General features: G+C 39.7%; 1 long non-coding RNA gene across 1 annotated transcript in view; it reads left to right on the forward strand.

The window, feature by feature from the left end:
• LOC139592734 (uncharacterized) overlaps window positions 1-14,859 on the forward strand; it is a 342,215-nt gene that overhangs the window by 314,503 nt on the left and 12,853 nt on the right. The gene's annotated exons all lie outside the window — the stretch shown is intronic.

The raw sequence follows: 14,859 nt of genomic DNA on the forward strand, positions 1-14,859 counted from the left end.
TATGGTTAAAGCAGGGTCTTGGCGTTCAGGGCTCCATAATTCAGCACAGCATTGTTAAATATGTATTTTGCAGAGCCTCACACAAACACCTGGTCTCTTCATATCTTTTTCTCAGCCATGAAACAAAGGTTGCAAAATAATACTATGTTTAAGTTTTTTATGACAGTGGTCTTTTACTGTGCAGCACAAATGATCTTTAGGACTTGACATATTACTATATGCCACAAAAATATGGAAACACTTTTATAAAAACACTTCAAAAGCTTTAATAGGCAAAATAAAATCTTCTGTCTCTTCCTGCACAGAAATTACAGATGCAGGTTATCACATCATGGTTTTCAAATCCTGGAAACAGCATGAACATTTTCTTTGCAAGTGACTTTTTACCCTCACTCTTCTGTAGAAAGAAAAAATTCTCTCTTTTTTTCTGCTTCTCATTTCCTCTAGTTTTCAGTTTGATGTGAATTGGTACAGCCAGAATATAGCTCTCAATATCCAGCACAGTGCTGCTGATTAGTTTTCTGAAAGAGGACAGAGTGAAGAAGAACGGCAGGTTATATTGATTTACTTCTAATGATCTGTTTCTGAACTAGAGCTGGGCAAAGTGTTCTCCCAAAGGCACATACAGCTGTGCTCGTGGCTCAGCTCTGCATCACTATCAGGATTAAAAGCCACTAATGGATTTTGTCATGTTGCTGTATCTTTCTGCATTTTTTTTTCCTTCAAGCCCCATATGGGTTTAGCTTCTGAGGACATACATATGACTTTTCCTTGCCGTGTGTTGAACAGTCTGGAGAAGGGCACCCATACTCTGCTACAGAAGCATTACATCAAAATAGCATTGCACAACCATGGGGTTTTTAGAGGGAAATTGTCACATGTAGTATATGCCTGTATTTTGTTGGAGAGTGTGTCTCTCCATGATTTCGGGTAAGCCTGGAATTTGTGAAGCCATGAATACAACATGTGTAAATGGGTGATATGGAAAAACACGCAGTAGCACTTTTTTGGGGACCCAGCCTGCCGCTGAAGGTCTGGAATGATTTTTTTCTTGAAATAGCTGGTGTCATAACAGGACTGTAACTTGCTCTAAATGTGATAAATTGTGCTCAACAATATCAGACAGAAATAACTGATTCTTATGGCTTATTTCTCTTTCTCTATAGATTTGCTTTCAATAAATCTCTATAGATCTGCTTTCAGTTCTCCCCACCATGGTAGCTGGGGAAGGGATGGGCATTGTACAACACTGTTTGAATAACCAAACAATTATCCAATTATGTCTACATAGCCCAAAGGCAGAAAGGTCCTTACTTCGCCCACTCTTCCAAAAATTTGGTATCAACCAAAAATTTGGTATCAACCATGCTTAAATACTGTAAGCATGATCAGGGAGTCATGGTCTTTGGAGTAATAAAATGCATGGTTATAAAGTTATTTTTTCAGACCAGGCTTATGAGCACACAAACATTGATGCCACCTAACTCAAAGATGTCTTCTAAATAGTTTATATATTTTTGCATCATTTTGAGAATGAAGAAATATTTGTGTCTGACTTGACCCTATGGTTAATAATGCTCCCTGGCTTCACTCAACTATGGGCATATATTTTAGGGTTTTCTTAAAAATGAAATTATTTAAGGGAAAATCATGTATTGCATATCTTCTGGCAGTTTTCACATTAATGCTAACTAGGTTTCCTTTGTATTATTTTTCATGTGATGCCTGAAGAAAATATTGCACGATTGTGTACAAAAGATGAATATTTTAAGTCAACAAGGTGTTGTCCTCCAGGAACATTTATACACATTCTTATTTTCATTATTGTTTATTGATAAGTTGGCACTGCTGCAGTACAGAAGGAGTCTGAGTGCTCTTCTAGGAGTAAATGACAACACACACACACACACACACAAAGATTTTTTGTTCTCTTTTTGCTGATATAGAGTTAAAAATGCAGAAAAACATCACCTGCTTTTGGGTTATCAACTTGCAAAGCTTGTCTAGTCCCCCTATTCTCTTCTTTTCTCTGGATTCTTTTATTGATAAAAGTACTATCAATCTTAGTCACATATTCTATGCTTCAGTCTGCTTGTTTTGATTAGAACTCAAAGTAGACATACTGTGAAAATTCATCTATTGTTTTATAAGAAATCATCCCACATAATATTACATTTATAACTAGTGATATTCTGCTAGCAATATAAGGTATGAAGGCTAATCATGATGTTACGCATCTTGAACTTAGGTATACTTTAACTAACCAACAGAGTGACTTCTGCCTTTGGGCTCCTGAGGTTATGAGATTTCTGCTGCAATATCTTGGTATAATTCTGTAATTCTTTTCTTGTAGTATCCATAAGGTTAAGGTCTCATTTCCAAGGCAATTCACAAGGCATCCAGAACAACGTTCTTTATTGGTATATAGACCCTGAGACTGGCTTCTGCCCACAGCTTCCCCAAGGCACATTTTTAGAGAAAGTGATTTGAGCTTGTGTGACTGCATGCTATTACATGTGTGCACTGTCCCCATGTTCTCATGGTATTCAGTGCTTGGTTTTACAGCCTCTTTACTCAATAAGCCAATAGAAGAAAATACAGGTTATCCATGAGAAAGATCCTATAAGAGATCCTTGGGTTGGGCTGCATGTGATTGTAAAAGTCATTTTTCAAAATTACCTGCAACAGCTCATCATTAAAAATATGATAAAACTGCCCAATCATTTTCCACTAATATTAACATGTACTCTTGTATTTCTATTTGCTGAATTTCTAAGGTAGTTGTAGGAGTATTGAAAACAGGCAGTAAGTTACAAAATTGAAGCTTTTCTCCTGTTCTGATTTTTGGCACTCCACCAATTCTTGTCACTTCTTTCCTTGAGCAACAGTATTAAGGAATGCGACAGATGTTAGTCATGTGAAGACTCTTTCTTTTTAGTTGCTCACTTTATGTCACTTCCAATCCTCAGGTGGTGTAAATTAGAGCAGCACCACAGATTGATGATGGCTTATGCCAGGGGAAAAAAATCTTTTTTCTTAAACCTTAGTGATAAAAACTCTTCTGAACTAAATTTGAAAAGTCTCCTTCCTTGGCTTTTTATTTTATTTTAGAACAAAAGGCTTGAAATAACTGTTTGCAGCACTCCTTCAAATGCTAAGTAGCTCTTTTACATTTCTTCCTAAGCTTGTACGCACACACAAATTTTAGAACTAAAATGAAAAGATGAAAAAGAAAGGGTGAGTAGTCTTGAGCAATTCAATAAACTGTGAAAGGCTATGAATAATGGAAAAGTAGAATGAAATTATTTGAGACCTAAAAGCTAGGAAGATGACACTCACCTTTTAATGTCAGAACTAAATGGACCCATTTATATTATGCAATTACCTTTGATTTTTCTCATGCTTGGTATTTCCACGAATTGCAAATTTAAAAGTACATACAGTTATGTTGAGCCATTATCTTTTCCCCCTGATTTTCACACACATTTAATGTGGATCTAACCCCATTGTTCTTGATAGTCTGTTGACTTCATTGGCTTCCTGCTGATTTGAGCTGATGTTAGTAAAGTGGGAATCAGGTCCTGCCATGCAGCAGCATCTCTCTTGATGAAATTTTGGATGCAAACCCCTTGCTATTGTAGCAATGCCATTCAGTCATCTCAGATGGTGTTCTGCTGAGCAGTTCTTCCTCCTTACAGCAGCTGAAAAATCAGAGCGCTGTGAAATCTGAGAGGATGAAATTGGGACTGGAGACAATCTGATTTTCCTTCCTTAAAGCCAAGCTGGTTTCAACAGAAGCATCCTCTGGTGAACATTCTCATAATCTGCGACATCGCCACATGGTTGTCCCAGAAACAAACTAATTAACCTTTTGGGAGTCACTTCAGATAATTTATACATGTCCTATCCCTCTACTTACTCTCTTCTTGGGGGTTTTTCCACTGTTTTTTCTGATCCATGAAGGCTGCTATACGTACACATTCACAGTGAGAAATCTGGGCTTGGGCAATTCTCATTTCACACTGTTGTGCTAAAAGGTCAAGTTCTTAATTATTAACATGCAGTGAAAAAGTAGTCATTCCCAAAAACATAAAACTTACATTCCTGACTCATGTGACATGAGTTTAGGCAGATGCATCAGTACCTTTAAAGCACTTTACCTTTACCTTGCATGTCTCCGCAGTGAGGATGGCCATGGTCTCTGTCATCTGTCACACAAAAAAGAGAGTCATAGAATGGTTTGGGTTTGAAGGGATCTCAAAGATCATCTAGCTCCAACCCCTCTGCCATGGGTAGGGACACTTTGCACTAGACCAGCTTGCTCAAAATTCCATCCAACCTGGCCTTGAACACTTCCAGAGGTCATCATTCATAGAATGTCATCTCATTCCATCCCATGCTCGGAGGGAACTGAAGGCTTTGACGCATTTGTGGCATTAACAGTGGTTTGGTGCATTCTGTGGAACAGACACAGAGAAGCCCTGGCATGAATGGAGTTAAAGAACCACAGCTGGTCAAAGCACAGATGATACAAATGATAGATTCCCTTTCCCTGGTGCCATATAAAGGTTTATACGAGGGACTCGGGACTGCAGTGAGGGAATGGAAGTATCATGTAAAAAAATGCATAAACTCTAGGGTCTTGCACTAGTTCTGATAAATAATTTCTTTGCAGCTTGCAGGTCTATTAACATAATTTAAACTGCGGGTTTTATGCAGTAACTCTACTCAGATTGTCTCAGAGGGACTGCTAATGTGCTGTTCCCCCTTTCAGAGCTATTTAGTCTGGATATGCCCAGAGGGCTGTAAGGAGACTTGAATCGGGGCCTGACAGTAAGTAGCGTTGCGTGCCTATGGCTTCGATACTGGGAATGCATCAATGCAGCATTATTGCTTTGTTGAGACTTAGGCTTTGCATTCCACCACTGTAGCACAGAAAAACATTAAAAGATTTCACATTGGGAGGTGAAAATGAATTCCAGTCTAGTTTGTCTCTTCCTGTCTAGTTTATATCTTCCCTTTAGCAAGACAAACACTTATTTATATTACTAAAAAGGGCAATAATACTTTTTTCCTAATCTATACTGTTTATACTGTTTGTTTATTATTTTAATTGGCAGCAAATGTTAGGCATTTATGTGTACACTGGGGAAAAAAAAAGTAAAAAGCTCTTTCAATAAACTGCTCACTGTAGCTCGATTGCCATAAGGGAAAACTGCTTGTAGCGTCAAAAGTACCAAAGTACTGTGGATTACATACAGATGCATTGGAAAATCTATTGGTTTGATGGGGCTAAGTATTCCACATTCTACGGCAGGCTCTTTCCAGTAGGATTTTGTTATTCACAGAACTTTGTAGACTTCAGTGCACAAAACTTGAATAATACATACTGGGGACAGAACAGACAGTTCTGGCTCAGGGAAATGTCTTTTATTTTTTTTTCCCTTTAAATTTTATAACAGATGATATTTCAGACCAAAAGAAAGAAAAAAATTGGAATGCTTTTATTTTTTCCACTTAAAAACTCTGACTTTTCCACTGAGATTAAATGGAAGCCTATACATCTTCCTTTCTTACTAGCTTTACTGGTAAGAATGCTCAAGAGTTCAAATTGGAAAGGTTTGTTAAAGATCTAGAAGCTTTTGCATTTGCAACATTAATGAATACATACAACATGTTGGTCAAAGTAGGCAAGCAGTGATTTTAATCATCATCTGCATATAATTGAGGGAGATAATTTTAAATCAAGGCTAGGCAAACTTCCATAAGCTCGTCCAAATAAACAAAAAGCTAACTTACCATAACATAAGAAAAATGCCAATGTTGTGCACTTCATGCTGCCCTTAGAGCCAAGGTCATATTTGGAAGCTGATTGCTAGTTCAGAGGTTAGAGGATCACATCTGTGATTGTGGAAGTCCTCAGATACAGAGCTGGACCAGTGCCATACAGGAGCAGTCTTTCTGTAAAACTACTCTAGGCCCTGGGTAGCTTCCAGCTGGATTCAAATCTGGATTGAATAAATAAAACTGTAAAACTTTGCACTGTTTCATCAATTGTGTGATTTAGCTGCCCTTTTCATGAAGACTCAAAAAGGAAATTAGTTTGTGCAATGGCAGCAAGGGGGTGGAAAGGGTACTGTGACTTTCCTGAAGGGCGTCCTGGGAAGGGCAGCTCAGGGGCACAGGCATGTCCTTCTCCCAGCCCAGTCTGCGATGTCTGGCTATGGCTTTCCTCCTCAGGATGACTGGGAGAAAAGGACAAGAGCTCTGGATAGCATTGCACAGGGTAATGGCCATTATTAAGAGCAGGGCATACTACAGAGGATGCCAGGGACAGAAGCTCCAGGGAGCTGGGGAAAAGCAGATTATATAGGGAAAGTGAGGGGCAGGACAAAATTTGGAAACCAATGGGGCAAGGGTGCAGGGGCGGAGCAAAGGGGAAGAGCCAATGGGTTATATAGAATCAACATAGGGTCTCAAAGGCCTCTGGGAGCTCACCCTAACTAAAGGCAGTGGTTCAGAGGTTGGCCCTGCAGGGGAGTACAGTGAGCCTTCTTTGACTGGGCCTCTGGCCCCCACTGGCTGGGGCAATCCCATTGAGTAGAATCATAGAACCACTAAATAATGGAATCACAGGACCATGGACTCGTTTGGGCTGGAACGGCCCTTAAAGATCATCTAGTTCTAACCTCCCTGTTACGGGCAGACACCTCCCAATAGACCAGATCACTCAAAGCCCCATCCAACCAGCCTTAAACACTTCCATGTATGGGACAGTAACTTCTCTGGGCAATATGTGCCAGTGCCTCACCCCTGTCATAGTAAAAAATGTTTTCTTAATATCTAATTTAAGCCTACTCTCTTTCACTTAAAGTCATTAGTTCTTGTCCCATCACTCCATGCCCTTGCCGTAGTTCCTCTCCAGATCTCCTGTAGCCACTTTAGGTACTGGAGGGTGCTATAAGGTCTCTGTAGCTTTCTCTTCTCCAGGTGGAACAGCCTTGATTGTCTCAGCCTGTCTCCATAGCAGAAGTGGTCCAGCCCTCTGAGCATCCACATGGCCTCCACATATTTGTGTCCACATATTTGTTGCACTGGGGGCCCCAGACCTGAGCACAATACTCCAGGTAGAGTCTTGTGAGACAAGAGTACAGGGGCATGTCCTCCACTGGCCACACTGCTTTTGATGCAGCCCAGGGCTTGTGGTTGCTAATGCAGGTTGATAGATTAGGTTTGGATTCTCATCAGCCAAGATCCCTAAGTCCTTCTCCTCAGGGCTGCACTCAGTCTATCTCCACCCTGCCTGTATTTGTGCTTGGAGAAGGAATAATTAATTTGTCAAATAAAATGTTCTGAACTGTTGGGTCCTGGACCCTTGCTCTGTACGTGCACCAGTGAACCCCAGGTTTTATTACCTTCTTCCTTCAAATAAAAGAATAGAAACTAAAAGTAGCATTTTTTCCAATGTAGAAACCCAGATTGTATTAAATTTATAAGAGAAACTTGCAGTATAAATATATCTGTTAAATATATATGTATAAATAGATGCAGAATATATGCATATGTACATGTATAAATATGTGTATGTTTTTGTGGCTAGAGCTGGAGACACACTGTACTGCAAAATTTCATTGACATATTAGGCTTGGTGATTGTAAATATTTTAAATCTTCTGTTCATTTTATAATAGTACAAGTTGTACTTGTCCTTCCTTTTAGGAAGATATCTCTGTCCATGGCAAGACAGATTTGACTAGAAATTCTTTAAAGGTCCCTTAAAACCCAAAACATTCAGTTATTCTGTATTTTTATTAGTGCAAAGTCAAGGGAAATGGAAAAAACTGGATAGAAGAAGGCATCTTTATTTCTGTACTTGAAATGAAAGCTTTAGTTTAAAAATGTCAATTTTTGTCACAGGTTTTTTGATGTTTTTGGGGGTTTTTCCCTAAATTGAAGACATTTCTCAGATCAAAAAGCAACTGTGCTCATACAAAAATATATTGGTCTTTGTGAAATTCTTTACTTCTAAATTCAGTGTGTGGTAAAATATATATATCAGTTTACCAAATGTTTACACCAACTGAAATAATTTTATTCTCACTTGCTCCAAATTGTCAGGAAGCCCAAAAATCACACACTCACATAGTAATCTTTACAAGAGCAGCCTGGCTATTTGTCTTGAGCTACCAACTGGAAAAGAAGAACTAATAGCATCTATATAGTAGCTAATGTGCACTTGTGTTTAATTGGTATCAGCAGTACTGTTAGAAAATTAAGTAAGTAGCCATTTAAGTAAGCAGAAATCTTCATTGCTGTTAGGCTGATACTGTTGTTGCTGTTATGCAGGACTCATAAGCTGGGGATAACTCTGGTACCACAACCCAACATAAATCAGCTCTTGAAAGCAATATTGCTCAACACCATCTTGCTTTTTTGGCTTTCATTTTCAGTCTACTGGAGCTTGGATACAAATAGATCATTTATATTCACACATTTATTTTTAAATAGTTTCCTAATGAAGACTCTGTTCCCTTCCATTGGGGTGTGTATGTGTTTCGTTATTGTAAACCAGAATGTGTGGAAGATTAGTTGATCCTACTTGAAATGTAAATTGCGTAGTGTACCAAAAACATTGCTTATCCTCAGTAAATATTTTATTTGAATTTAATGCTCTTGTACATCTGTATTACCAGTCTTACCCTGATTGTAATTGTTTGTTTTATTTTTTTTTCTTTGTTCCCCTTTTTAAATCTGGGGGCAAAATATGTTAATTCACAGTGGAATTTGTATAAATGTTAAAAATGGCTCTATATTTGGCATTAGGGGACTGTTACATCAGAAAATCTGGACACACTAATAAAATATTACATAGGCAGATAACTTCTAGGTTAGGCATGTAAGACAGGTGCAGATAAATGATAAAAAATATTGTTTATCAGTGCAATGATAAGAAAAGATGAAATAATTTTAATCTACTATTTTGAGTATCAAAATTCAAACTAGTTTTGTAGTGCAAACTGAGATCTAAAATTGTCAAGCTTCAGGACTTAGCAAAGCAGTTACCAGTTTTAAAAATCATATTAAAAAACCAAAACCAAAAAAACCACTCCTTTGTTGTCTGTCTATGCTCTGGCGCAGTCTTTGTATTGTAAATAACGAGCAAAATACAGCTGGACAAGCTCTGCATCATTATGAATCATTATGACTGAACTGGAAAAACCATTTGTATTTCCTCTATTCTCATTGTCCATATCTTTCCTTAAAAAAAAAAAAAAAGATAGATTTTTAGACTGACTTGACATGATGTATGACACAGGGTACTTATCAAGATAAAGTTTAAATCAGAATGGCTTTTTTTGCTTGTTTGCAAAAATCACCACTGAGAAGTGAGACAACTTTCAGTAAATTGTCATTTATGAGGAAAATAAACAATGAAGCTAATGAAAAATAATGGTCACTTATTCAATTTCTCAAATGTTTACAAGTTTTGAATTTTGATCAAAGTTTCTGAATAGAGAGAAATTGTTTTGCATTGTCCATACCGAAAGACAACTTGAGAAAATAAATATACCCGAAACACAGGTCATGAGTTCATACTGAGCCCTTACAGAATATTTAACAACTGCAAGTGGCAACCTCATCTCATTAAATTAAAATATAATAGTTCTGTTCTGACAAGCAGAGTCAAAATGGAGAGAAGTAAAAATGGATATTGGTCAGAGTGAGTAGTAGTTGGAAATCGAATTTTTTTTGTAGGAGAATGAATATGTAGAAATTTAAAAGGAGTGAGGTCTTCATGTAAAGAAGAATTATCAATATTGCAATAAACCTAGTGTTTCACAGCTTTTATTTTCGCACCATTTGGAAAGAACAAGTACTGGAAAGACTTTTACTGAGGAAGTGCCTTTTGCCTCATGCTATGTGCCATACTATGTGTCTACTTTCATCATTTTGAAAGTGATGTTTCCCTTTCTCCTCTACTTTTTAAACACTTATACAATTTTTTTTCAGTTTATATGGATGACAAAAGGTTTTCCAAATGAGGTTTTGCCTATGAATATCCTTGCTGCAGCAGCGTTGCCTTTGACTGATGCTGTCAGTGATCCTACCTCAAATCGTTGAGGTTTCTGATGAGGTTTCACTGGTCTTCTGAATAAGGTGGTCAGTGTTAACAGATGTGTCTGGGAATGTATAATACTCTTCACTGCCTTACTGCTAGATATGGTGCATGTGAGAGATAAGGCAGGGTGCTGGTTTAGGCTGGGGTAGAGCTACCTTTCTTCATAGTGGCTGGTAATGAGGCTGTGTCTTGGATTTGTGCTGAGCACAGGGTTGATAATATAGAGATCTTTTTGTTATTCCAGAGCAGGGCTTATACAGAGCCAAGGCCATTTCTGCTTTCCTTACTGCCACTCTGGCAAGGCAGCTGGGGGGAGGTACAGCCAGGACACATGACCCAAACAGAACAAAGGGATATTCCAGATCATCTGGCATCATGCTCAGTATATAAAGTGGAGGAAAGGAGGAAGTGGGTTTGGAGTGATGGCATCTGTTTTCCCAAGTAATAGTCACATGGGATGGGACTCTGCTCTCCTGGAGATGGCTGAGCACCTGCCTGGCCATGAGAAGGAGTGAATTAATTCCTTGTTTTGCTTTGCTTGTGTGTATAGCTTGTATTTTCCCTATTAAACTGTCATTACTTCAACCCACGAGTTTTCTAGCATTTACCCTTCTGATTGCTTCCACTCTTCCACTGGTGGGCGAGTGAGTGAGAAGCTGCATGGGTCTTGGTTGCTGGCTGGGGTTAAACCACAACAGTCCTTTTAGAAATTATAACAAATCTTTAGGAGAGTCAAAGCTTTTTAAGCTGCAGGGCACTACAGTATTGTAAACACAAAACCTCTCCTGGTAAGTGTTGTTTTTGGAATAGCAGCTCAGATTTGCCATTATTGAATATTATTAACTGTACCAAAGAGAATGAAGCTGCAATTCTTTCATTTATTAACTGCTTTGGTAGTTGACATTCTGCCATCAGATGTTTCCTAGCACAAAGGTTTTGCATTTCAGTGGTGTATGCTGGTTCACTTCAGCACTGATTTTAGGAGAAAGCTTGTACCTGAGAATACTATTTTAACCAAGGAAGAGAAAACTTCATAAATGTTGATGGATTTGGGTCCTCAGTACAGACTGTACCTTGGCAAACTGTCAATGCACAATGATGTTTGTAGGTTAATTAGTTAGGGATCACTTGTGTCTCAGAGGCTTAAATTCAGCTCTGAATTGTTCATCAGGCAATCCAATTGATTTTGGTGGAATTACAGAAGGTCTAAGAGTCAATTTTGCCCTTAGAACAGATAAAATGTGCAAGAGAGATTCAGTGCAACACAAACCATAGCCCACTGGCTTATTACCAAAAACCCACTCAGCTTTATTACCCTCGAGGGTGAGCAGGAAGGGCCCTTTTCAAAGTTCCTCATGCAACCATGGAATTAGATAGCACCAGTGCACTTTAAGTTATACAATATCACAGCTGTCTTCTAATATTGCAAAGTTTGGTTTGGATTGCATTGGGACATGGTTTCTTTCTGTGGCTTTAAAAGCTTTAAAGGTTCCCTCCTTCTGCTTTGATATTAAAGTGGTGAGCACAGCTACCTTCCAAGCAGTTGATCCAGGCTGGATTCCTGACCAAAGTAACAAAAAGACTGTAGGGGTTTAACACTGGCTGGATGCTAGGCACCCACCAAAGGCTCTCTCTCCCTCCCATCTGCAGCTGGACACAGGAAGGAAAATATAGGGAAGGGTCCATGAGTTGAAATAAGGTTTGGGAGACTCACTCACCAAACACCATCAAGGGCAGAACAGGCTTGAATTAGAGATACTAATTGAATTTATTGTTAACAAAATCAGAGCAGGATGATGAGAAGTAAAGTAAAACTTTGGAAATGCTTTCCTCCCATCCCTCCCTCCTTCTCAGCTCTACCTCCTGCCCAGCAGTGCAGGGAGGCAGGGAATGGGGGTGCGTTCAACACCTGTTGTTTCTCACACTGCTTAGGTAGAGGAGTCCCTCCCCTGGTTCCCTGTGGGCTCCCTTCCACAGGAGGCAGTTCTCCATAAACTTCTCCAACCTGAGTCCATCACAAGGCAGCAGTCCCCCACAAACTGCTGCAGCATGGGTCACTCTTCCATAGGGTGCAGTCCTTCAAGGACAGGCTGCTCCAGTGTGGGCCCCTCTGTTCATGGATCTCCTATAGGATCACAGCCTTCTCTGGGCATTCCCCTGCTCTGGTGTGGGTCTCCTCCGCAGGCTGCAGGTGAATATCTGCATCTCTGTCGTCCTCCATGCGTGACAGGGACACATCTGCCTTACCATAATCTTCACCATGGGCTGCAGAGGAATCCCAGCTCCATCACCTGGAGTGCCTCCTCACCTTCCTTCTCCACTGATCTTGGTGTCTGCAGAGTTGCTCCTCTCGCGTGTTCTCACCCTGCTCTTCTCTGGCCACAATTGCAACTGTGGAATAACATTTTTTTCCTTCTTCTTCTTGTATATGTTACCACTGTTTCTGATTGGCCCAGACTTGAACAGCAATACATCTGTCTTTGGAGCTGCTAGGCAATGGCACTGCTAGACATGGAGGAAGCTTCTGACAGCTTTTTACAGAAACCACCCCTGTAGCCACCTCATTAACAAAGCTTGGCCATGCAAACCCAGTACAGCTAAAAAGCCATGTTTTCGGGCAAATATACTGTACACTCTTTATAACCTAACCTTACAAATAAACTGTGATTGGATAAAGTCATGGAAGATGTCTTTGCACAATAAACTTTGCGAGGAGGAGCATGGTCACACCTGAAATGGCTTCACAAGGGAACAAAGTTTCTGAAAAGTTTAAATTTTAGTCCTGGTCAGAAATGAGTCAGATATAATACTGCAGATTTCTTGTCTCCAGAAGTCCATGTTAGGATACTGATAAGCTGCTTGAAAGAGGGGAGGTGATATTCTAAATAAATTTGACACTCGGGAGTAAACGGAGTCTTTAACACTTAGATGAGGCCTTTAACACTATGATAAGGCCTCATCTTAGTGTTAAAGACTCCGTTTACTCCAGAGTGATGATTTATCAAATCACTCTGAGCTCTGAGGCTAGGGAATTCTGCCAAAAAAAACATTAACAGCTTTTTGATTCATACTTGCCATGTTAAGTGGTAGGTGCCCCATCTCTGCAACAGGCAACTCATCTCTGAAAAGTGTATTGTGCTTGTTTTGCATGTACTCCTATCTGTTAGTGGAAGCTTCCACACTTCTTGGACCTGCAACTACTGTAATTTTTAGGAACAAAAGTCATGGCTTTTTTTGGGATGGGGAAATTTTCTGTTCTAGAAAATGTAGAATATGTCTGTTTTCTAGAAAAACAATTTTTTTTTTGATATTTGATATTTTTTGATATTTGATATTTGAGAAATATTAATTTATCAGCATGAACACCTTTTGGAGGTCTTTAGTACAGAAAAGGAAACAAGCAAAAAAATAAAAAGCTATTTCTGTTTGTGACACATAAAGTTGATTGAAGTTGTTACAGATTTGCTTTTACACTGACTCTTTTTCCTTTGGTCTTTAGTGGGAAAAAAATCCTTCCTTCCTTCCTTCCTTCCTTCCTTCCTTCCTTCCTTCCTTCCTTCCTTCCTTCCTTCCACCACTTCCTTCCTTCCTTCCTTCCTTCCTTCCTTCCTTCCTTCCTTCCTTCCTTCCTTCCTTCCTTCCTTCCTTCCTTCCTTCCTTCCTTCCTTCCACCACTTCCGCCACTTCCGCCACTTCCGCCACTTCCGCCACTTCCTTCCGCCACTTCCTTCCGCCACTTCCTTCCGCCACTTCCTTCCGCCACTTCCTTCCTTCCTTCCTTCCTTCCTTCCTTCCTTCCTTCCTTCCTTCCTTCCTTCCTTCCTTCCTTCCGCCACTTCCTTCCTTCCTTCCGCCACTTCCTTCCTTCCTTCCTTCCTTCCTTCCTTCCTTCCTTCCTTCCTTCCTTCCTTCCTTCCTTCCTTCCTTCCGCCACTTCCTTCCTTCCTTCCTTCCTTCCTTCCTTCCTTCCTTCCTTCCTTCCTTCCTTCCTTCCTTCCTTCCTTCCGCCACTTCCTTCCTTCCGCCACTTCCTTCCTTCCGCCACTTCCTTCCTTCCGCCACTTCCTTCCGCCACTTCCTTCCTTCCTTCCTTCCTTCCTTCCTTCCTTCCTTCCTTCCTTCCTTCCTTCCTTCCTTCCTTCCTTCCTTCCTTCCTTCCTTCCTTCCTTCCTTCCTTCCTCTCCCTCCCTCCCTCCCAAAACTTTCCAGGCCCACACATCTTCATCCTGAAAGATGGAATGAATGAAATACTTTCTTGCATTCTGTGCTGAGCATTTCTTTAGGACAAAGGAATTTTAATGTTACTTTCAAATAAACAACATAGTTACGTGAAAATAATTTACTGAAGATTAATTCAGTCCAGTCTGCAAGTCCAATTAATTCATGTAATCAAAAAATTAAAAAGAGGTCTCCTAATCAGTGCAGTGTTTCACCTCATGATAGGAATGGAATAGAGGGAGGGAAGAGTCCTCAAGACTCCTTGACTAAATTTGCCTAATCCTTTGGTTTATAAAATGAAGGGAACAGCCTGGTGCATGACAGTGAACAATTCATTTCCACTTGAATGAGTGCAGCAAGAGAAAGTGCCCTTTCTAATCAGTCAGATTAAATAGGAGCTCTTTCATGGCAAATCAGTGACTTCAGCAATTATAAAAGAAACTGGACATGAACACAGAACCTGTTCCAATTAGTTTCCATTAATGAGTTCCTTGAAGTAGTTTGTGAAAGCAGTAAACAAAT

This window comes from Agelaius tricolor, unplaced genomic scaffold (assembly GCF_023055355.1).
Source record: "Agelaius tricolor isolate 1412-34295 unplaced genomic scaffold, bAgeTri1.0.p SCAF_9, whole genome shotgun sequence".
Lineage (NCBI taxonomy): Eukaryota > Metazoa > Chordata > Aves > Passeriformes > Icteridae > Agelaius > Agelaius tricolor.